Here is a 26,184-nt window from a genome sequence, read left to right as displayed (position 1 = left end):
CATGCTCAAAGATATAGACGGGAACCACCACTTACTCAAACAAAACCCTTCCTCACACAGGCTAAAAGGTATATACAGGAGCCACCACTCACTCAGACAAAGCCCTTCCTCACACAGGCTCAAAAGTATACACAGGAGCCACCACTTACTCAGACAAAGCCCTTCCTCACACAGTCTCAAAGGTATACACAGGAGCCACCGCTCACTCAATCAAAACCCTTCCTCACACAGGCTAAAAGGTATATACAGGAGCCACGACTCACTCAGACAAAGCCCTTCCTCACACAGGCTCAAAAGTATACACAGGAGCCACCACTCACTCAGACAAAGCCCTTCCTCACACAGTCTCAAAGGTATACACAGGAACCACCGCTCACTCAGACAATGCCCTTCATCACACTGGCTCAAAGGCATACACAGGAGCCACCACTCAGACAAAGCCCTTCTTAACACAGGTTTAAAGTCATACACAGGAGTCACCACTCAGACAAAGCCCTTCTTCGCAGAGGCTCAAAGGCATACACATGAGCCACCACTCAGACAAAGCCCTTCCTCACACAAGCTTAAAGGCATACACAGGAACCACCACTCAGACAAAGGCCTTACACACACAGGCTCAAAGGCATACACAGGAGCTACCACTCAGACAAAGCCCTTCCTCATACAGACTCAAAGGCATACACAGGAGCCACCACTCAGGCAAAGCCCTTTCTCACACAGGCTCAAAGGCATACACAGGAGCCACCACTCAGACAAAGCCCTTCCTCACACAGGCTTAAAGGCATACACACAGGAACCACTACTCAGACAAATCCCTTCTTTACACAGGTTCAAAGTCATACACAGGAGCCACCACTCAAACAAGCCCTTCTTCACACAGGCTCAAATGCATACATAGGAGCCACTACTCAGACAAAATCCTTCCTCACACAGGCTCGAAGGCTTACACAGGAACCACCACTCAGACAAAGCCCTTCCTCACACAGGCTCAAAGGCATACACAGGAACCACCACTCTGATAAAAGCCCTTCCTCACACAGGCTCAAAGGCATACACAGGAGCTACCACTCAGACAAAGCCCTTCCTCACACAGACTCAAAGGCTTACACAGGAGCCACCACTAAGACAAAGCCCTTCCTCACACAGGCTCAAAGGCATTCACAGGGGCCACCACTCAGACAAAGCCCTTCCTAAAACATGTTTAAAGGCATACAAAGGAACTACCACTCACGCAAACAAAGCCCTTCCCCACACAGGCTCAAAGGCATACACAGGAGCCACCACTCAGAAAAAAACCCTTTATCGCACAGGCTCAAAGGCATGCATAGGTGCCACCACTCAGACAAAGCCCTTCATCAAACAGGCTTAAAGGCATACACAGGAGCCACCACTCAAACAAGCCCTTCTTCACACAGGCTCAAATGCATACATAGGAGCCACTACTCAGACAAAACCCTTCCTCACACAGGCTCAAAGGTTTACACAGGAACCACCACTCTGAAAAAGCCCTTCCTCACATATACTCAAAGGCATACACAGGAGCCACCACTCAGACAAAGCCCTTCCTCACATAGTCTCAAAGGCATACACAGGAACCATCACTTAGACAAAACCATTCCTCACACAGGCTCAAAGGCATACACAGGAGCCACCAGACAAAGCCTATCCTCACACAGGCTCAAATGCATACACAGGAGCCACCACTCACTCAGACAAAGCCCTTCCTCACACAGGCTCAAAGGAATACACAGGAGCCACCACTCACTCAGATAAAGCCCTTCATCACACAGGCTCAAAGACATACACAGGAGCCACCACTCACTCAGACAAAGCCCTTCCTCATACAGGCTCAAAGGCATACACAGGAACCTCAATGTCAGTAGGGAGAACGGCACCACTGTCAGTGCTCGGTGTAAGGGGATGTACTGCAATACCCCAAAAATGTGCATCAATATGTAGAATACCAGCACAGTAGGTAAAAAATATTTCTTTATTGAAGACCTTTGTAAAATGAGCAACGTTTCGGGGTTAACCCCTTAATCATGCCACCTGAATACACAGGAACCTGTCAGGGTTTTTTCCCTGTTTTGTTTGCCATGTGCTGCTGGCAGCCATTTTACTCACCTCTCTTCCTGACTATGGTGCATTGTGGGGGATGCTGCTCATTTCCTGCACTTCCTTTTATGGCCAGATTGGTGTGCATCATCCGTGTGAGACAAGATGCAGTCTCAGAATTGTGATGTCATCACTTATTATTTAAAGGGCCTCTGTTCAGTATGCTTTGCCTTTGCGTTGTCTCAGACCTGTTTGTGAGAGTTCCTGTGTATTACCTGACTGCCTGACGTCCTTCCTGGTTCCTGATCCCTGGCTTGTTCTTGACTCTGCTGTTTTCCTTGTTGCTGATTCCGGCTCGTCTGACTATTCGCTTTGGCTCCTGACTCGGCTCGTCTGACTACCAGCTCTGGTTTTGACTCCTGGCTTGTTATTTGACTTGTGGACTTTTTATTATTTTTTGCTATTAATAAAGGTGTGATAATTTTTGCACTTCTCGTCTCAGTCTGATTCCTGGCACCCTGACATTATGCAAAGGCCATGAATCCTGATGGTGCTAATAATCCACCTTTACCTGCCATCATTTCCAGGATGGATGTACAGGATCACCGCTTGGATCAATTTGCACTAGCCCTGCAAACCCTGCTGACTCGCACTGCACATTTGGACCAAAGTGTCGCGCAAGTTATGGCTGCTCCTGTTTCCGCTGCTGCACCTATGCCTACCAGGAGCACGTCCGGTTCCGCACCTCTACCTCAGCGATATGGAGGCGATCCTATTCAGTGCAGAGGGTTTTTTAACCAGGTGGGCATTTACTTTGAGATGTTACCTCAGGCGTTTCCCTCTGACAGAGCTAAGCTGGGATTTCTCATCTCGTTACTCTCTGACACAGCTCTTGCCTGGGCTAATCCCTTGTGGGAGACAAATAAACCTGTGATTTCAAATTACCCTGAATTTGTGGTCTCCTTTCGAAGGGTATTTGATGTTCGCTCCTCCTCTGCTGCTAAACAACTCATGTCCATTCAGCAAGGTACAAGATCTGTTGCTCAGTATGCTATTGAGTTCCGTACGATTGCCGCAGAGGTAGGTTGGAACAATGAAGCCCTTGTTGCTGCCTTCTTTCATGGGCTCTCTGATGCGATTAAAGACGAAGTTGCTGCCAGAGATTTACCAGAGGATCTCGAGGCATTGGTGTCTTTTTTGATCCTAATTGACATCAGACTCAGAGAGAGGCCCTCTTTCAAGGAGCGCTTGCAGAAGCCTCCTGTTCCTACATGTTCGTTCCCACCCATGCCTCCGTTTCCTCCCATGCCTCCTGGTCCCGAGTCACCAGGTACTGCTGAGCCAATGCAGTTGGGATTTACACATATCTCCATGGCGGAGAGGGCCTTTCGGAGGAGGGAGGGGCTCTGCCTCTATTGTGGGTTACAGGGCCACCTTTTGAAGTCTTGTTCTATACGGCCAGGAAACGCTCACACCTAAGGTCCTGTCGGGGCAGACCTTGGGTGGTTTATCCTCATCCCCGGAACCGCTTAAGGAGAAACCTTTGGTCACAGTTGTCCTTTCCTGGGTGGACTCCTCCATAGTCACTCAGGCTCTTGTTGACTCCGGTGCTGCGGAGTATTTCATTGACAGTGCTTTTGTATCAAAGCACTCCATTCCTGTTTTGCCTCGGTCCGTTCCGCTTGCTATTGAGGCCATTGATGGCAGGCCCCTTCAGCCCACACTCGTTACTCACGAAACTGCTCCATTATCCATGGCTGTTGGGGCTCTCCATTTTGAAACCCTCCAGTTCCAGGTGATAAACTCTCTGCATTTTCCGGTTATACTGGGTTATCCCTGGCTCCAAAAGCACAATCCCAGTCTCGACTGGCGCAGGTCCGAAATTTTGTCGTGGTCCCCGCAATGTATTTCCACTTGTCTTCGGAAACCAGTTAAAGTCTTGTGCACTTCTTCGGTATCTCAATTGCCAGAGAAGTACCGAGAGTTCCTAGACGTTTTTGACAAGGTGCATGCCGGTACGTTGCCTCCTCACCGGTCTTACGATTGTGCCATAGACCTGCAACCCGGAGCCATTCCTCCTCGGGGCCAGGTGTACCCTTTGTCTGTTGCAGAGAATTGTGCATGGAGGAGTATGTTGCCGATGCTCTGTCGCGGGGGATCATCCGCAAATCCTGCTCTCCTGCAGGGGCTGGCTTCTTCTTTGTGAAGAAAAAGGGTGGTGAGTTAAGACCATGCATCGATTATAGGGGTCTTAATTGTCTTACCATTAAGAATGCTTACCCTATTCCGCTCATTACAGAACTCTTTGACCGCCTCAAGGGAGCTACGGTCTTTACTAAACTTGATTTGAGAGGAGCGTACAATCTCATTAGGATTAAGGAGGGCCACGAATGGAAAACAGCATTTAACACCAGGAGCGGGCATTATGAGTATCTTGTAATGCCCTTTGGCCTATGTAATGCTCCTGCTGTTTTTCAGGAATTTATTAATTATGTCCTACAAGATATGTTGCAACAGTGTGTTGTGGTGTACTTAGACGACATCCTCATACACTCACCCACACTTGAGGCTCATCGTTCTGATGTTACACGAGTTCTTCAGAGCCTATGTGAGAACGGCCTGTTTTGTAAACTCGAGAAATGTGAGTTCTATCAGACTCAAGTAACCTTCCTAGGTTATGTTATCTCTGTTGCAGGGTTCTCCATGGATCCTGACAAATTATTTGCAGTTCTGCAGTGGCCTCGCCCAGTTGGTCTTCGATCTATTCAATGTTTTTTGGGGTTCGCCAATTACTATAGAAAGTTTATTAAAAACTTTTCTTCCTTGGTCAAACCTATCACAGACATGACCCGTAAAGAGAATGATCCACTCCATTGTTCACCTACTGCCATTAAGTCCTTTAATAGTCTTAAGACTGCCTTTGCTGCCGCTCCAGTTCTGGCTCATCCTAACCCTGTCCCCTGTCCTGCCTTTCGTTCTTGAGGTCGATGCATCTGAGACTGGAGTAGGTGCCCTCTTGTCTCAACGTCCTACGCCTGACAGCTCCTTGCATCCGTGTGGTTTCTTCTCTAAGAAATTGTCTCCAGCGGAGTGCAATTATGAAATTGGAGACAGGGAATTACTGGCCATAATTTTGGCACTCAAGGAATGGAGGCATCTTCTCGAGGGTACTAGCGTGCCAGTGCTCATTCTTACTGACCACAAGAATTTAACTTATCTATCTTGAGCAAAACGTTTGTCGCCCCGACAGGTCAGATGGGCGCTATTTTTGTCTCGGTTTAATTATGTGGTCTCCTACCTGCCTGGTAGTAAGAAGAATGTTAGGGCTGATGCCCTCTCTCGACAATTTTCACCTCTGTCCAAGGAGGAGTCTGTACCTACTCCTGTTATACCTCCTGACCATATTTTGGCTACCATACGTACTAATTTGACTTCTCCCTTGGGGGAGGAGATCCTGGCTGCACAAACTAATGCACCTCCTGAGAAACCTAGTGGTAAGTGTTTTGTTCCTGAGAATCTTCGAACTAAACTTTTGCACACTTACCACTATCCTAAAGCCGCAGGTCACCCAGGCAAGAACCAAATGATTTGGTCTGTCACTTGACAATTCTGGTGGCCAGGTCTTCGTTCTGATGTTGCTGCGTATGTTGCCTCCTGCTTAGTTTGTGCACAGAATAAGACTCCTCAACGTCTTCCTGTGGGTCTTCTTCAACCTATTGCTAATGGTGAGCGTCCTTGGACACATCTTTCCATGGACGTCATTGTCGAGCTCCCTGTTTCCAGTGGCAATACTGTTATCCTTATGGTGGTTAACAGTTTTTCTAAAATGTCACATTGCATTTCCTTGATGAAGCTGCCTACCGCTCAGGAGCTTGCTTCAATTTTTGTCTGGGAGGTCTTCCGTTTACATGGGTTACCCAAGGAGATAGTGTCGGACCGGGGTAGCCAGTTTGTCTCCAGATTTTGGCATTCCTTTTGTGCTCAAATAGGGATTCATCTTTCCTTCTCCTCGACATATCACCCTCAATCCAATGGGGTTGCGGAACGGTCTAATCAATCTCTGGAACAGTTCCTCCGTTGCTATGTCTCAGATCACCACAATAATTCCGGCTTTGGAGGAGCATCTCCAGCAACTCCGTTCCATGTGGGTGCAGATTCAGGATTGCCTTCATCGTTCTATGCAGCGCCAAAAGTTCCAGGCTGATCGTAGGCGTCTGCCCGTGCCTTCCTACCAGGTTGGTGAGTGAGTTTGGCTGTCCTCCCGCAACTTGAACCTTCATGTGCCTTCCAATAAATTGTCTCCCCGTTATGTTGGTCCTTTTCGAATACTCCGACGGGTTAATCCTGTGGCCTACACTCTTGACCTTCCTCCAGCTATGCGCATCTCCAATGTTTTTCATGTGTCCCTCTTGAAACATTGGTTTGTAATCGGTTTACCACTGTGTTGCCTCGTCCCCATCCTATCTTTGTTGACAACCATGAGGAGTATGAGGTCAGTAGCATTATTGACTCTCGTATGTCCAGGGGCCGTGTACAGTATTTGGTTCACTGGAGGGGCTACGGTCCGGAGGAGCGTTCTTGGGTTCCCTTCACTGATGTTCATGCTCCCGCCCTCCTCCGTGCCTTCCATGCCCGTTTCCCCAATAAGCCTTTTGTCCTCTCGCCGGGGAGAGGTCGTTGAGGGGAGGGTACTGTCAGGGTTTTTTCCCTGTTTTGTTTGCCATGTGCTGCTGGCAGCCATTTTACTCACCTCTCTTCCTGACTATGGTGCATTGTGGTGGATGCTGCTCATTTCCTGCACTTCCTTTTATGGCCAGACTGGTGTGCATCATCCGTGTGAGACAGGATGTAGTCTCAGAATTGTTATGTTATCACTTATTATTTAAAGGGGCTCTGTTCAGTATGCTTTGCCTTTGCGTTGTCTCAGACCTGTTTGTGAGAGTTCCTGTGTATTACCTGGCTGCCTGACGTCCTTCTGGCTTGTTGCTGACTCTGCTGTTTTCCTTGTTGCTGATTCTGGCTCATCTGACTATTCGCTTTGGCTCCTAACTCGGCTCATCTGACTACCAGCTCTGGTTTTGGCTCCTGGCTTGTTATTTGACTTGTGGACTTTTTATTATTTTTTGCTATTAATAAAGGTGTGATTATTTTTGCACTTCTCGTCTCAGTCTGATTCCTTACACCCTGACAGAACCACTACTCTGAAAAAGCCCTTCCTTACACAGGCTCAAAAGCATACACAGGAGCTACCACTCAGACTAAGCCCTTCCTCACACAGACTCAAAGGCATACACAGGAGCCACCACTCAGACAAAGCCCTTCCTCACACAGGCTCAAAGGCATACACAGGAGCCTGTGTGAGGAAGGGTTTTGTCTGAGTGGTGGTTCCTGTATATGCTTTTGAGCCTGTGCGATGAAGGGATTTGTCTGATTGGTGGCTCCTGTGTATGCCTTTGAGCCTGTGTGACAAAGGGATTTTTCTGATTGGTGGCTCCTGTGTATGCCTTTGAGCCTGTGTGAGGAGGGGCTTTGTCTGAGTAGTGGCTCCTGTGTATGCCTTTGAGTCTGTGTGAGGAAGGGCTTTGTCTGAGTGGTTGCTCCTGTGTATGCCTTTGATCCTGTGTGAGGGAGGGCTTATTCTGAATGGTGGTTCCTGTGTATGCCTTTGAGCCTGTGTGAAGAAGGGCTTTGTCTGATTGGTGGCTCCTGTGTATTCCTTTGAGCCTGTGTGATGAAGGGCTTTGTCTGAGTGAGTGGTGGCTCCTGTGTATGCCTTTGAGCCTGTGTGATGAAGGGCTTTGTCTGAGTGAGTGGTGGCTCCTGTTTATGCCTTTTTGCCTGTGTGAGGAAGGGCTTTGTTTGAGTGGTGGCTCCTATGTATGCCTTTGAGCCTGTGTAATAAAGGACTTTTTACTGAGTGGTGGCTCCTGTTTCTGCCTTTGAGCCTGTGTGAGGAAGGGCTTTGTCTGAGTGGTGGTTCCTGTGTATGCCTTTGAGCCTGTGTGAAGAAGGGCTTTGTCTGAGTGGTGTCTCCTGTGTATGCCTTTGAGCCTGTGTGATGAAGGGCTTTGTCTGAGTGGTGGCTCCTGGGTATGCCTTTGAGCCTGTGTGATAAAGGGTTTTGTCTGAGTGTGTGGTGGTTCCTGTGTATGCCTTTGATCCTGTGTGAGGAAGGGCATTGTCTGAGTGGAACCACCACTCAGACAAAGCCCTTCCTCACACAGGCTCAAAGGCATACACAGGAACTACCACTCTGACAAAGCCCTTCCTCACACAGGCTCAAAGGCATACACAGGAGGCACCACTCAGACAAAGTCCTTCCTCAAACAGGATCGAAGGCATACACAGGAGCCACCACTCACTCAGACAAAGCCCTTCATCACACAGGCTCAAAGGCATACACAGGAGCCACCACTCAGACAAAGCCCTTCTTCACACAAGCTCAAAGGCAGAAACAGGAGCCACCACTCAGACAAACCCTTCCTCACACAGGCTCAAAAGCATACACAGGAGCCACCACTCAGAAAAAGCCCTTTAGCACACAGGCTCAAAGGCATACATAGGAGCCACCACCCAGACAAAACCCTACTTCACACAGGCTTAAAGACATACATAGGAGCCACCACCCAGACAAAACCCTACTTCACACAGGCTTAAAGACATACATAGGAGCCACCACCCAGACAAAACCCTACTTCACACAGGCTTAAAGACATACACAGGAGCCACCACTCAGACAAAGCCCTTCTTCACACAAGCTCAAAGGCAGAAACAGGAGCCACCACTCAGACAAACCCTTCCTCACACAGGCTCAAAAGGACAGATTGTGACTCGGGTGTTCAGCAATACATACAACTGCTACACATGTAATACAAAAACACTGTATTTCAGTGTAAACATAACCGGTAAACAGAGTTTAGAAAGCAAGCTCCACCCTCTTGGTAACATATGTCTGTGACATCTGAGAAATGTTTCACCGTATAAGTTTTATCAAGGAAAGCTTTAATTATCAATTTAGAGATTTAATTAGGAAATGTGGTGTTTATGTGCTTGAACATAGATAACCTGTCTATTACAAGACAAAAAAATAAAAATAATTTGTTAAGCTCTAGGATAGTCTGGTTTTATAGCTTGCTAGCCATTTTTAGTTGCAGCCTACAGAATGTTCACCTGTTAATTAGTGCTAAACATTTTTGTTTTTAGAATAATAATGGACAGGCAAAACTAACAATGAAAATGCAGGGTTTTTTACTGCACATAATTTTACTGGAACTTAAATGTTGAGATTAGTGTCTTTTTAAGATATATAAAATATTTAAATAACACATTTCAGGCAAGTAACCTTCCATGATTGCACCAAAAAGTCCCACCCTACGCTCTGCTTATACAGTGAAGAGAAACATAATGATGTAAATATATAGTGTAAAAATATCCTGGTAGTTTAATGTTTTTTTCTCAAAAACATATTTCTTGGCATTTTGTGCTAAAAGTGGATTTGCTGATCTGTAACATAAATGAGAATACACATATGTGCAATTAGGGATGTACATCATCAGCCTAGTTAAATAATATGTATACTAAACCCTTTGCATTTTGTTCTACATTAATAGGCGCTCAATATGAATAAATGTCAGTCTTGTTGTATGTCGCACAACCTGACATTGGTAGCCTTTTAGCCAAGAATAGAGCAGATTTCTTGCTTTAACAAAAAGAACTAGCTTTTCTGAACTGAGTTTTTATAAGACGTTTTGAAGCATAATTAGGTATAATTATAAAATACATTATAATTTTCATCAAATGTTTCTTGGTAAATGTTCTAATAAATTCGATAGAAATGAGTTTCACTAGAGCTCATTGTGAGTTATTGATTAGGCATAAGTGAAATGTCTTTTAAAAATAAATTTGGGTAATTTTACAACCCACATGCTATTTACGGAGGGCAGACAAGAGCTGGGGTTTTGTTTATAATCTAACTGCTTATGCACCAAGGTAATTACTCTGTAAGAGTTATGTGCCATTTCTTTTCTGGTTGCCCGAGGGGCCTTCAAAAAGAATAGAATTAATATCATGCCAGAAATAGGAGGTTTGGAACTTCATCTCTGTCATAGAACAGAAGTCATGCAAACAAAATGACATTTTCTTCCCTAATTGCCTGACCTGCATCACACTAAGGTCAATGAGTATTCTTCATAACTTTTTTTTTTTTTTACTTTTAGAAAGCAGGTAAAGAGAGATAAAGATTTATCTTAGGGACAGTAAAAATCTTGAGATTTATTTAAATAAAATGTTTAGCAAAGCTTAATGAAACAAATTTGCAGTAGTCCCAGACGATTTAGAAATTGCAGCGGACGACTTATAAATTTGACTTTTTACTATAGTGGATGTTTTATTAGAGATGCCTTATTCATTTAAATTATTCATATAAATATAATTATATGTTACTTTAAATGTTGCTTTACTGTGAACAATGGTGGCTTAATTTGTAGTTTCTGTGGTCTCATGATGAATATTAGAACCTCGTCCCCAAATTTTTATGTATCTTGATTGTATTATAAGGACCTAGAACAGTTTATTATTTGTCAATGTCACTTCTGTCTATGGGGCTATCTATCAAGCTTCGAAAGGAGCTTGACGGTCCGTGTTTCTGGCGAGTCTTCAGACTCGCCAGAAACAGCAGTTATGAAGCAGCGGTCACAAAGACCGCTGCTCCATAACCCTGTCCGTCTGCTCTGAGCAGGCGGACAGGAATCGCAACAATTCAACCCGATTGAGTACGATCGGGTTGATTGACACCCACTGCTGATGGCCGATTGGCCGCGATACTGCAGGGGGCGGCATTGCACCAGCAGCTCTTGTGAGCTGCTGGTGCAATGCTGAATACGGAGAACGTATTGCTCTCCGCATTCAGCGATGTCTTGCGGAGACCTGATCCGCACTGTTGGATCAGGTCCGCAAGACATTTCTTAAATATGCCTCAATGTGTTTAACCTTAATGTGACCACTAGCATGCACCTATACCATTCACAGAAAAATATACAAACATATTAGCCAATCACCTGCTGTGATAGAATATGTTCATTGATTGGCTGGTTTTCGTCTATGCTTTTCTGGGGTGGGGGCTGCAAGGGAATGAGATGGGTGCAATAGTTTGTCAATGTATTTATTCGTTTAAAGAGACAATCCAGACAAAATTGCATTTCAGTTCTGAATAGAAGCATTTTGTAATATACACGTATTAGCAAAACGCTTCTAATAAAAGCTATAGCTGTTTCAAAAGTATATTTAAGTATGTACTGTGCACCAGCATTTAAAACATAGCACTTGGTCAGAGAGCCCTAATGTAGTTGTACCATCTGGTAATGACAACATTTATTAATTGCTAACATGATACAAGCCCCACTGGTGATCTGAGCAGCTGCTGTATTTAAAATACTGGTGCATTGAGAATATGCTTCACATGCACGTGCAGAGAAAAATGTTAGCACTAACACAGTGATTACTTTTACTAGAAGCATTTTTACCAATACATCTGTATTGCAAATAGGTTTCTATTCAAAGATGTAATTCTTCTATGTGCATGTAAAGTTTGACTGAAATGTCCCTTAAACACTGGTTAACCACATATGATACATATGAGTATTATGTCCCTTTAACACTGGTTAACCACATATGATACATATGAGTGGAAATGGTAAATCATATCTCATAATTATTTATCTTCCATACTAATTGCTACCTCCTATGTAGTTGTGAGTCATTTAGGAAAATCTTATTGTAGACTTATTTTTGTCCTATTGCTGACAATTTATTTTCTTACCTAATAAAAAGGGTTTATCCCTCATGAAACAAAATAGATAATCAAAATCCTGCAACTGCGTAGGAAATGTGAGATGATATATGGAGCATGTTATTATAAATGATTCCCAAATCCAATCGACTTGATGCTGCAATGGATTAAATGCTGACATACAATCAGTTCTGAAAGCTTTTCTTGAGATGTTTGATTGATATGTGGGGTTCTTGTTTTTTTAAATGAAACAACTTCAGAGTAAATTTTATTTATATCTTAGCAATATACACTATGTATCTAGAGAGGGCAAGATATGTTGTTTTAGTTGTAGGATAAAATATATTATTCATCTCTAGTTTTAGGCACCACTTTGTTTATTTTGTAAAGAAAATTGCTGATTTTTTGCATTTACTGAAAACATTGTTTGTACTGTAGTAAAGCTGTATTGGATTTGACTAAATATTATGAAGCATGTGTGAGATTCACATATATTATTCCTTGTGGGTGAAATTTATACTAAAACCTTATTTACGCTATAATAAGGCTGTTGAACAAACAAGTCCAATGAAATTATTTGCAAAACCACAATGCCAGTATCTTATTCTAACAAGGTTCAGAACTGTTATAGCAATGACTTAAAGGGACACAAAACACCAATTTGTTCTTTTATGATGCAGATAGAACTTTTTTTATTAGATTCTATTGTTAGATTTTCTTTGATTTCGTGTTATCCTTTGTTGAAAAACAGGAAGGTAAGTTCAAGAGTGTGCACGTGTCTGCAGTGCTATATGGCTATACATTAGCAAGAGCACTAGATGACAGCACTATTTCCTGTCCTGTAGTGTTACAGACACGTGCACGCTACCTGTATAGATATCTCTTCTTTACGAGGGATGTTGGGAGCTAGTGGGAGCTCCATTTTTTAAAAACATAGGGGTACTTTAAATTCTAATTATTGATGCAGATTTTCGGACACTTAAACTGAATTGGATATCTGTGGTATCGTTTAACGATACCGTAGCTACTATAGTCCACTGGATAGTAAATGCAGTTACAGAACTCTTTTGCCATACTCTAACTATAAGATTACTTCGGCACATTAACGCTGCACTACTCAGATAGCAGTAAAAATTAGCTAGAATATCACTATGGGGTAAAAGATAGAGCACGCAATTTTAAGCAACTTCTAATTTACTCCTATTCTCACATTTTCTTCATTCTCTTGCTATCTTTATTTGAAAAGCAAGAATGTAAGATTAGAAGCCGGCCCATTTTTGGTTCACAACCTGGGTTGTCCTTGCTGATTGGACAGCACCAATAAACAAGTGCTATCCAGAGTTTTGAACCAAACATTGTCTAGCTCCTTAGCTTAGATGCCTTCTTTTTTAAATAAAGATGGCAAGAGAAGAAAATTGATAATAGGAGTAAATTAGAAAGTTGCTCAAAATTGCTGCTCTATCTAAATCATGAAAGAAAAAAATTGGGTTTAGTGTCCCTTTAATACGTAACTCCACCTTATATTATCCAATGACCCTGAAATAAAGGGCAATATATTTAAAATAGTGTGGAGAGCCAGGTTATAACACTGACGGGTGCAGTTAAACCCTAATGATCCTTTAAGACCAGTGGTACACAATATTAGAAACTACCTATAATGAATATACCATTATTAACATGTGTTGTTAATAATCACTCACAAACATTTTACAAACACACAAGTGGAAATATAAATTTCCCCCTATCATTAAATATATGGTGGATATTCCAGGGCCCATGATCAATCTGCTATCTTAAGAGTTAAAGGGACACTAAACCCAAACTTCTTCTTTCATGATTCAGATAGAGCATGCAATTTTAACCCCTTAGTGACCAGAGCACTTTTCCATTTTCTGTCCGTTTGGGACCAAGGCTATTTTTACATTTCTGCGGTGTTTGTGTTTAGCTGAAATTTTCCTCTTACTCATTTACTGTACCCACACATATTATATACCGTTTTTCTCGCCATTAAATGGACTTTCTAAAAATACCCTTATTTTCATCATATCTTATAATTTACTATAAAAAAAATTATAAAATATGAGGAAAAATGGAAAAAAACACACTTTTTCTAACTTTGAACCCCAAAATCTGTTACATATCTACAACCACCAAAAAACACCCATGCTAAATTGTTTCTAAATTTTGTCCTGAGTTTAGAAATACCCAATGTTTACATCTTCTTTGCTTTTTTTGTAACTTATAGGGCCATAAATACAAGTAGCACTTTGCTATTTTCAAACCATTTTTTTTCAAAATTAACGCTAGTTACATTAGAACACTAATATCTTTCAGGAATCCCTGAATATCCATTGACATGTATATATTTTTTTTTAGAAGACATCCCAAATTATTGATCTAGGCCCATTTTGGTATATTTCATGCCACCATTTCACCGCCAAATGCGATCAAATACAAAAAATTGTTCACTTTTTCACTAATTTTTTCACAAACTTTCAGTTTCTCACTGAAATTATTTACATACTGCTTGTGCAATTATGGCATAAATGGTTGTAAATTCTTCTCTGGGATCCCCTTTGTTCAGAAATAGCAGACATATATGGCTTTGGCATTGCTTTTTGGTAATTAGAAGGCCGCTAAATGCCACTGCGCACCACACGTGTATTATGCCCAGCAGTGAAGGGGTTAATTAGGGAGCATGTAAGGAGCTTTTTGGGGGTAATTTTAGCTTTAGTGTAGTGTAGTAGACAACCCCAAGTATTGATCTAGGCCCATTTTGGTATATTTCATGCCACCATTTCACCGCCAAATGCGATCAAATTAAAAAAAACGTAAAATTTTTCATAATTTTAGGTTTCTCACTGAAATAATTTACAAACAGCTTGTACAATTATGGCACAAATGGTTGTAAATGCTTCTCTGGGATCCCCTTTGTTCAGAAATAGCAGACATATATGACTTTGGAGTTGCTTTTTGGTAATTAGAATGCTGCTAAATGGCGCTGCGCATCACACGTGTATTATGGCTAGCAGTGAAGGGGTCAATTAGGTAGCTTGTAGGGAGCTTGCAGGGTTAATTTTAGCTTTAGTGTAAAGATCAGCCTCCCACCTGAAACATCAGACCCCCTGATCCCTCCCAAACATCTCTCTTCCCTCCCCTACCCCACAAATGTCCCCGCCATCTTAAGTACTGGCAGAAACTCTGCCAGTACTAAAATAAAAGGTATATTTGGGCTTTTTTGTGCATTTTTTGTTAGCATATTTACATATGCTTCTGTGTAGGGATCCCCCTTAGCCCCCAACCTCACTGATCCCCCACTAAACAGCTCTCTAACCCTCCCCCTCTGACTTAATGTGCGCCATCTTGGGTACTGGCAGCTGTCTGCCAGTACCCAGTTTAGTGAAAAAAAGCTTTTTTTTAAATAAAATATGTCCCTTTTCTGTAGTGTAGCTTTCCCCCCCCCCAAGACCAACCCCCACCCCTTCCAGATCCCTTAGATGGTTTTTCAAAATAAAGTTTATTAAATTTTTTTTTTACTTTTACTTTTTAACTTTTCTGTAGTGTAGCGGTTCCCACCCGCTCCCGCCCCGTGCACGCGCCCGCCCGCCACCCCCCCGTGCACGCGCGCGCGCCCGTGCGCGCCCCCGACGGTCCCGATCCCGATCCCGCCCCCCGTGACGTCACGCGCAACACCGATGGCCGCCCACCCGCCTCCCAATTCGGCTCCCACCCACCAACGATACCGGCCATCGATGTCCGGTGCAGAGAGGGCCACAGAGTGGCTCTCTCTGCATCGGATGGCCATGTATGGTTATTGCAGGATGCCTCCATATCGAGGCATCACTGCAATAACCGGAAAGCAGCTGGAAGCGAGCAGGATCGCTTCCAGCTGCTTTCCACACCGAGGACGTGCAGGGTACGTCCTCAGGCATTAACTGCCTTTTTTTTGAGGACGTACCCTGCACGTCCTCGGTCATTAAGGGGTTAAGCAACTTTCTAATTTACTCCTATTATCAAGTTTTCTTTGTTCTCTTGCTATCTTTATTTAAAAAGCAGGAATGTGATGCATAGGAGTCAGCCCATTTCTTTCATGTAATTGGCAAGAGTCCATGAGCTAGTGACGTATGGGATATACATTCCTACCAGGAGGGGAAAAGTTTCCCAAACCTCAAAATGCCTATAAATACACCCCCCACCACACCCACAATTCAGTTTTACAAACTTTGCCTCCTATGGAGGTGGTGAAGTAAGTTTGTGCTAGATTCTACGTTGATATGCGCTTCTCAGCATGCTGAAGCCCGGTTCCTCTCAGAGTGCAGTGAATGACAGAGGGCTGTGAAGGGAGTATTACCTATTGAATGCAATGGTCATCCTAACAGGGAATCTATTTCATAGGTTCTCTGTTATCGGTTGTAGAGATTCATCTCCTACCTCCCTTTTCAGATCGACGATATACTCTTACATACCATTACCTCTGCTGATTCTTGTTTCAGTACTGGTTTGGCTATCTACTTTATGTAGATGAGTGTCTAAGTATGTTTTCCATTATTAAGACACTCTTAGATATGGTTTGGCACTTTAAATGTAAAGTTCTAAATATAATGTTTGTACTTATATTTGTCATGATTCAGGTTTATCAGTATATTTCCTTTTTGCAGACTGTCAGTTTTATTTCGGGAAATGCACATATAAAAAAAAAAAATTAATAATTCTAAATTGCGGGCTGTTAGGCTAGCGGGTGTGCAAAAGGTTATAATTTATTGCATCATTCTTGGCGCAAGACTTTTTTTGCGCGAGAATTACGTTTGTTGACGTATTTTTGTCATTTCCGGTGTAGTTTTCACGTAGTTGCGTCATCTATGACGCTCGTGTTTGTTGCAGACGTTTTTGGCACCTAAAAATATTTTGTCAGTTGTGGGCGTCATACATGGCGCCAGACTTTTTGACATTATTTAAGTCTTCATGTATTTTTGCTTATTATGTTTGCTTTTTTTCCCATTCCTGAAACTGTCATATAAGGAAATTGATAATTTTGCTTTATATGTTGTTGTTTTTTCTATTACATATTGCAATCTGACCCTGTATCAGAATCTACTTCTGGAATGCTGCTGCCTGATGTCGGTTCTACCAAAGCTAAGTGCATTTGTTGTAAACTTGTGGTAACTGTTCCTCCGGCTGTAGTTTGTGTTAGTTGTCATGATAAACTTTCAAAAGCAGACAATATTTCCATTAGTAGTAGTCCATTACCTGTTGTTGTTCCTTCAAAATCTAATGTTCAGGATATTCCTGTTAATGTGAGAGAATTTGTTTCTAATTCTATTCAGAAAGGTCTTTTAAAACTTCTCATAAATTCGATTAATTTTTAAATGACCGACAGCATTCTGATTTATCTATCTCTGATGAGGATCTATCTGGTTCAGAAGATTCTGCCTCAGATATTGACACTGACAAAACTTCATATTTATTTAAAATGGAGTATATTCATTCCTTATTAAAAGAGGTGTTGATTGCATTAGATATGGAGGAGACTAGTCCTCGTGATATTAAAACCAGTAAACATTTAAATTCGGTTTTTAAACATCATGTAGTTATTCCAGAGGTTTTTCCAGTTCCTGATGCTATTTCAGATGTAATTTCTAGGGAATGGAATAGTCTGGGTACTTCATTTACTCCTTCTTCAAGGTTTAAGAGACTGTACCCTTTGCCGACTGATAGATTGGAGTTTTGGTAAAAGATCTCCAAAGTTGATGGGGCTATCTCTACTCTTGCTAAGCGTACTACTATTCCTAGGGCAGATAGTACTTCTTTTAAAGATCCTTTAGATAGGAAGCTTGAATCTTATCTAAGGAAGGCTTATTTATGTTCAGGTCATCTTCTTAGGCCTGCTATTTCTTTGGCTGATGTTGCTGCGGCTTCAACTTTTTGGTTGGAAACTTTAGCGCAACAAGTACCAGATCCTAATGTGTATAGCATTGTTAAGCTAATTCAACATGCTAATAATTTCATTTGTGATGCCATTTTTGATATCATTAGAATTGATGTCAGGTATATGTCTTTAGCTATTTTAGCTAGAAGAGCTTTATGGCTTAAATCTTGGAATGCGGATATGACTTCAAAGTCAACGTTGCTATCTCTCTCTTTCCAAGGTAATAAATTATTTGGTTCTCAGTTGGATTCTATAATTTCAACTGTCACTGGGGGGAAGGGAGCCTTTTTGCCTCAGGATAAAAAAATCTAAGGGTAAATTTAGGGCTGCTAACCGTTTTCGTTCCTTTCGTAAGAATAAGGAACAGAAACCTGACCCTTCCCCTAAAGGAACGGTTTCCAATTGGAAGCCTTCTCCAGTCTGGAATAAATCCAAGCCTTTTAGAGAAACAAAACCAGCCCCCAAGTCCGCATGAAGGTGCGGCCCTCATTCCAGAGCAGCTGGTAGGGGGCAGACTACGATTTTTCAAAGATGTTTGGATCAATTCAATCCAAAATCATTGGATTCAAAACATTGTTTCTCAAGGGTACAGAATAGGTTTCAAGGTAAGACTGCCTGTGAAAAGTTTCTTTCTCTCACACATTCCTGTGAACCCAGTAAAGGCTCAGGCTTTCCTGAAGAGTGTTTCAGACATGGAGTTATCCGGGGTAATTGTGCCAGTTCCATATCTGGAACGGGGTCTGGGGTTTTATTCAAATCTGTTCATTGTTCCAAAGAAAGAGAATTCTTTCAGACCAGTTCTGGATCTAAAAATTTTGAATCGTTATGTAAGAATACCAACATTCAAAATGGTGACTATAAGGACTATTCTGCCTTTTGTTCAGCAAGGGCATTATATGTCCACAATAGACTTACAGGATGCTTATCTTCATATTCCAATTCATCCCGATCATTATCAGTTCCTGAGATTCTCTTTTCTAGACAAGCATTACCAATTTGTTGCTCTTCCTTTTAGCCTAGCAACAGCTCCAAGGATCTTTTCAAAGGTTCTCGGTGCCCTACTCTCTGTAATCAGAGAGCGGGGTATTGCGGTGTTTCCTTATTTGGACGATATCTTGGTACTTGCTCAGTCTTTACATTCTGCAGAATCTCACACGAATCAACTAGTGTTGTTTCTTCAAAGACATGGTTGGAGGATCAATTTACCAAAAAGTTTCTTGATTCCTCAGACAAGGGTAACCGTTTTAGGATTCCAAATAGATTCAGTATCCATGACTTTGTCTCTAACAGACAAAAGACGTCTGAAATTGGTTTCAGCTTGTCGGAACCTTCAGTCTCAGTCATTCTCTTCAGTAGCTATGTGCATGGAGGTTTTAGGTCTCATGACTGCAGCATCGGACGCGATCCCCTTTGCTCGTTTTCACATGAGACCTCTTCAGCTTTGTATGCTGAACCAATGGTGCAGGGATTATACAAAGATATCACAATTAATATCCTTAAATTCCAATATTCGACTATCTCTAACTTGGTGGTTAAATCAACACCATTTGGTTCAGGGGGCCTCTTTTGTTTATCCAACCTGGACTGTGATTTCAACAGATGCAAGTCTTTCAGGTTGGGGAGCTGTCTGGGGATATCTGACAGCACAGGGGGTTTGGAAATCTCAAGAGGCGAGATTACCAATCAATATTTTGGAACTCCGTGCGATTCTCAGAGCTCTTCAGTTTCTGAAGAGAGAACTGTTTATTTGTTTTCAGACAGACAATGTCACAACCGTGGCATATGTCAATCATCAAGGTGGGACTCACAGTCCTCAAGCTATGAAAGAAGTATCTTGGATACTTGCATGGGCGGAATCCAGCTCCTGTCTAATCTCTGCGGTCCATATCCCAGGTATAGGCAATTGGGAAGCGGATTATCTCAGTCGTCAGACTTTACATCCAGGAGAATGGTCTCTTCACCCAAATGTGTTTCTTCAGATTGTTCAGATGTGGGTGCTTCCAGAAATAAATCTGATGGCTTCTCATCTAAACAGGAAACTTCCCAGGTATCTGCCCAGGTCCAGGGATCCTCAGGCGGAAGCAGTGGATGCGTTGTCCCTTCCTTGGAATTATCAACCTGCTTATATCTTTCCGCCTCTAGTTCTTCTTCCAAGAGTGATTTCCAAAATCAAAATGGAGCGTTCATTTGTACTGCTGGTGGCTCCAGCATGGCCACACTGGTTTTGGTATGCGGATCTTGTTCGGATGTCCAGTTGCCAACCTTGGCCACTTCCGTTAAGGTCCATTTTTCCATCAGGATTTAAAATCATTAAATTTGAAGGTATGGAGATTGAACGTTTAGTGCTTAGCCATAGAGGTTTCTCTGACTCAGTGATTAATATATGTTGCAGGCTCACAAATCTGTGTCTAGAAAGATTTATTACCGAGTTTGGAATACTTACATTTCATGGTGTTCTTCTCATAAATTCTCTTGGCATTCTTTTAGAATTCCTAGAATTTTACAGTTTCTTCAGGATGGTTTGGATAAGGGTTTGTCTGCAAGTTCCTTGAAAGGACAAATCTCTGCTCTTTCTGTTCTGTTTCACAGAAAAATTGCTAATCTTCCTGACATTCATTGTTTTGTACAGGCTTTGGTTCGTATCAAGCCTGTCATTAAGCCAATTTTTCCTCCTTGGAGTCTTAATTTGGTTTTGAGGGCTTTACAGGCTCCTCCATTTGAGCCTATGCATTCTCTGGACATTAAATTACTTTTTTGGAAAGTATTGTTTCTTTTGGCCATCTCTTCTTCTAGAAGAGTTTCTGAATTATCTGCTCTTTCTTGTGAGTCTCCTTTTCTGATTTTTCATCAGGATAAGGCGGTTTTGCGGACTTCATTTAAATTTTTACCTAAAGTTGTGAATTCCAACAACATTAGTAGAGAAATTGTTGTCTTTTCGTTGTGTCCTAATCCTAAGAATTCTTTGGAAAGATCTTTACATTCTTTGGACGTGGTAAGAGCTTTGAAATATTATGTTGAAGCTACTAAAGATTTCAGAAAGACTTCTAGTCTATTTGTTATCTTTTCTGGTTCTAGGAAACGTCAGAAGGCTTCTGCCATTTCTTTGGCGTCTTGGTTAAAGCTTTTGATTCATCATGCTTATTTGGAGTCGGGTAAATCCCCACCTCAGAGGATTACGGCTCATTCTACTAGGTCAGTTTCTACTTCCTGGGCTTTTAAGAATGAAGCTTCTGTTGATCAGATTTGCAAAGCAGCAACTTGGTCTTCTTTGCATACTTTTACTAAATTCTACTATTTTGATGTTTTCTCTTCTTCAGAAGCAGTTTTTGATAGAAAAGTTCTTCAGGCAGCTGTTTCAGTTTGATTCTTCTGCTTATAATTTCAGTTTTTTTTCATTATAAGATTAAAACTTTTTGATTTGGGTTGTGGATTATTTTTTCAGTGGAATTGGCTGTCTTTATTTGTATCCCTCCCTCTCTAGTGACTCTTGCGTGGAGTTCCACATCTTGGGTATTTGCTATCCCATACGTCACTAGCTCATGGACTCTTGCCAATGAAAGAAAACATAATTTATGTAAGAACTTACCTGATAAATTAATTTATTTCATATTGGCAAGAGTCCATGAGGCCCACCCTTTTTGGTGGTGGTTATGATTTTTTTGTATAAGCACAATTATTCCAATTCCTGGTTGATGCTTTCGCTCCTTTCTAATCACCCCACTTCTTGGCTATTCATTAAACTGAATTGTGGGTGTGGTGGGGGTGTATTTATAGGCATTTTGGGGTTTAGGAAACTTTGCCCCTCCTGGTAGGAATGTATATCCCATACTTCACTAGCTCATGGACTCTTGCCAATATGAAAGAAATTAATTTATTAGGTAAGTTCTTACATAAATTATGTTTTTTGGTTGAGAACCTGGTTAAGCTTGCTTATTGGTGGGTAAATGTAAGCCTTCAATAAGCAAACTCTATCCATGGTTCTGAACCTAAAATGGGCTGGCTGCTAAGATTTACATTCCTGCTTTTAAAATAAAGATAGCAAGAGAACAAAGACAAATTGATAATAGGAGTAAATTAGAAAGTTGATTAAAATTTCATGCTCTATCTGAATCATGAAAGACAAAATTTAGGTTCAAAGACCCTTTAACTAGTCCATATTTATGGACACATATTTACTGGCAACTGGCCAACGGCAATAAAGCAGTGCTTTTATAATTGTTACACAATGTTGCCGACTTTGTTTGTACACACATCCTAATTGTAGTTGGGCAGCGAACTATTTCCACCTTAATAAGGTACAATTTAGCAACATATTGCTCATGTTTATTACTGCCTCCTGGTGAGATGAGTTAAAGCTGTATAATTATACTTTTGAGTGGCCTATTACTCTGGTGAACTTTTATTTTCCCTCTATAGTGTGGGAAAAATGTGTTTTCCCCACTAAGATCAATACATACAGTGTCCACCTAACGGCTTACCTACTGATTATATTGCGGTTGATATATAGTTCCTTGACACTCTTAGGCCTGACTTTTTCTTCATTATACCGCAATTCAAAATTGCATTTACTGTGCAAAACCATAAGATTTTAATGTTTGTTTTTCCCATTTTTTAATTTGTACATAATAAAAGCTACGTTTTAATCATATGGTCCTACCTCGCCAACCATTAGTCTGGGCATAGAGTGCTATAGTTGCATGCTAAAGGGGAAATTCTCTTTCCTCTTTTTTTCCACAAATAAGTTTGTACCTATGTAGATATCACGTCAACAAAGAATAACGTGAGTACAATGCAAATTTGATAAAAGAAGTAAATTGAAAACTTTTTTTTTTAAATTGTATTCTCTATCTGAATCATAAAAGAAAAATTTTGAGTTTCATGTCCCTTTAATAAAAAAAATATATTATCTATGCTACATATTAAATAGTAAACATGTTCAAGCTCAGATGAACATAAAAAAAATTGTTATTCATAGCATTTATCTGAAAACAATAAATAAGCAGTCCCTTGAATTAAAAAACAACCTGCAAAGAAATGCATGCAAAAAATATTGTTGACTTATTCATATGATTAAACTATTACTTTAAAGGTGGGAAAGGCATCAAATGTACTTTATATATATATATATATATATATATATATATATATATATATATATATATATATATATATACAAACAAATAAATAGAAAGTCAGCGCTTTTAAATTGGGAGAAAATAGTAAAAATACTAAAAATACACACAAAAAAGAAATATAGTGAATAATAATAGAAAATAATAATAAAAAAACAAAACACACCCACAGGTGCACGCACCAGGTGTTCACTGCAGGACGCAGACTTCAGTATAGCAGCATAGCAGTCACGAATTTAAAGTTTAACCACCGGAACCGTCAATACAGCTGGCCCTTAAACGGAGACAAACTGCACTTGAGACGGCTCCCCTGGAGAACTCTCTGCTATAGCTGACTTTTAATCTGCTGATAAGGTGAACCGAGAGTTACCTGGAACCAGTAAGATTCCTTGATTACTGTCTGCCTAAAGACCTTTAACTTATGTGCTTGTTATTGTTTTAATTCTGGTACGCAGATAACCTTATTTTATTTGTTTTTAGCTTGTAATTAAAGTATTTCACTTGAGTCCTTTTGCACTCTTTTCCTTTATTATCCTTCAATATATATATATATATATATATATATATATATATATATATATATATATATATATATATATATAAAAAAAAAATATATATATATAAACAATATTTGGCTTCCCCTGCTGCTGTTGATTTGTAGCAGTAGCATTAGCTACTACTTTAACTTGGCATATTTGTACATCATGTAATTATTATGTAGATGTGCAGCTGGTACCATTCAGAAACTAAGAGGTATACTCCAAAATAGAGAGTAACACAGATAAAAGGCCCTAGTTCCTATATATCCCTGCTCCTACACACAGGAGAAAATTGTAGTGGTAAAAAAGTTTGTTAATATAGGAGCGTTTGCGGCCAGTGTTGGGACTGTAACACAACTGGGAGGTCGGATTTAGCACTTACCCTCCTGCACCGCCTGGTACCCGCAGAGAGGACCCTGCACCGTCCTTCTCCAGTCCTGCACTATCCAGCTGATCATGCCTGCACGGTGGGAAACCTTCTCTGCCCTGTCACTCCCCCCATCTATAATTGAGGAGGATCTGGACGGAGACCCCTCATCACAGCACTTATGGGATGGAGAGTGTGCAGATGTGCTCCACAGATGTTCCAGTATCACCAGTTCAGATTGTGATTCCCTTCCCAGTTTAGACTGTGAATCCCTACCAAATTCTGACAGTGAATCTCTCACAGGCAGCAACTCCTTCTTAGAGTGTGACTTTAATGACTTAGACAACATTTCTATACCTGACTCTGATCTTTTGACGGACCCTGAAGGGGAGCAGCTCTGTCCAAGTCTTCTGAAGCTGATAAAGAGATGTCTGACCAAAGCCAGGATTACCTCCTTGAAATGTTCTAGACTCCTGCCTCCTGATGACCTGCTCCAGCACATGGGCCAGGAACTCCTGCACTTGGCATTCAGCGAGCCGTGTGGACTGCTGGGCGCACTTTTAGACTTGTGTGTAGAACATGGCAAAGTCTGCCATAGCGTGGCCCAGGTATCTGCGGATAAGACCGTGGTGCCTACTTTCCAGCTGTCTTGTTGAGATTGGACTCCAGACTCTGGCCCAGAATTCAGGGTCTCTTCAGCACCAAACCTGTCCCGGGTCACTGAAACTGAGTTCTGGCTTTAAGATTTTGAAAAAGAAGCTATACAGCTCTGAAGAATACATAGTGGAAGAATGTTGATAACACTAGTGGTGGTTCCATTTTTCTTTTTTCAATGTAAAAAAAACCCCAAAAACTTTGAAAGATTGAAGATAACATTGCAATCACAGAATTTTGAGGGTTTTTTACCATAGGGGGGATGTTTAGTTTAACAGTAACTGTTTTAGCTGGTGCACAATTATTGGGTTCATTTTGCTGCTAAACTTGCCAGTTGCTGAGAAAGTTAACCCATTCACAGTCAGAGTGGTGTCTGCACTTTGCTCTCATTACTCTGTCAGTGAGAGGAAACCTAAAATCCAGGTTTTGGGTATGTTCCATAAAATGAAGTATTTGTCTTTTTTTAATTGATACAATTCACTCATGGGGTACTGAGAACTGAGTTCAAATGACATATGCACCTAAATGTACTGAAGTTGATATATTGCACTGGGGGACTTTTTGTATACTCTAACGGCAGCTGGACTGCACCTAGGTGGATTGATTCTACCTCAATGTTTTTTAGTGTAAAATGTAATCCTTGAACTAAATGTGCAATTTTGCCCTTGAGGCAAAGTGTTTGTTGCCTGTATCTGACTACTGAGATCACGGCAGCTAGAGCTCATTTCATGCAGCCAGCGCAGTGTTGACGGTCTGCCTGGGCAAGCACTGCCACTTGCTGAATATTGTATTAAACTGCCGCTTATGACTGTTTACAGTGTTACACTTGACGTTCAAGTACAAATCCACAATGTGCCTTTTTTTTACTTTTCTAATAAATGGTAAATATTAAAAAAAAAAAAAAAAAAAAAAAAAAGGAGCGCTTGCAGCTATAGGGCAGTATTATTTTTAAATTATTGAGTATATATACACTCTATATAAGTTTATGCTAAAAAAAACACAGGTATGAATCATAGAAGGTACGTTTATTATATAAGAAATGCAAGTATAAAAAAGTGACTGGTCACTCACAGTTATAACCTAATAATACTGTTAAAAACATATAAAAAGTGCTAGTATCAACAATATAGGGCTCCATGTACTAAGCCGTCAATTCATCCGTCATTTTAGACGCGGCTAAACTCGCCGTTACTCGCCGCGGGCGAAATGGTGTCCGCTGTAGCTATGTACTAATAATCCCACAACAAATAGACACCTCTAGCCCGCCGCGAGCAGTGGCGGAATATTGATAAATTTGACGCCTCGCTCGCCGCGAATAAGCTGATGTACTTAACTTTCAGTTCAATTGTCTGGCCAATTGTTAACACGTGACATGTAAGGTGTCATGAACGTCATAGTAGACGCGGGAATAGAATTTTGCTCCTATAAATGGACAAGTTTTCTAAACAACTTTATTATTGTTCCAAAATTTTTGGAGAGTAATTACAGAGCGCTCGTTTTTGAGATCTTTATTTACTATTTCGATATGGCTTCATCTGGATCTGAAACCGCTTCAAAATCCAAGAATCCTCACTTTTCTCATCAGCAAAACGTCGTTTTGATTGATATGATTATTGACTCTTATGATTATTAAACGGAGAATAAACAAAAACAGAATTCTCTCCATAGCTGCTGAAATGAACAATGTAAGTACAATGCTGATATTACTGCCTTTTATATATGTC

General features: G+C 41.2%; 1 pseudogene; it reads left to right on the top strand.

Annotated features, from left to right (window-relative positions):
• Positions 1-23,791: 23,791 nt before the first annotated feature.
• On the top strand, positions 23,792-24,604 carry LOC128639506 (DNA damage-inducible transcript 4 protein-like; annotated as a pseudogene).
• Positions 24,605-26,184: the final 1,580 nt, after the last annotated feature.

Source organism: Bombina bombina, chromosome 9, assembly GCF_027579735.1.
Source record: "Bombina bombina isolate aBomBom1 chromosome 9, aBomBom1.pri, whole genome shotgun sequence".
Lineage (NCBI taxonomy): Eukaryota > Metazoa > Chordata > Amphibia > Anura > Bombinatoridae > Bombina > Bombina bombina.
The sequence above is the reverse complement of the archived record's forward strand: the minus strand, read 5'-3'. Positions and strand labels throughout refer to the sequence as shown.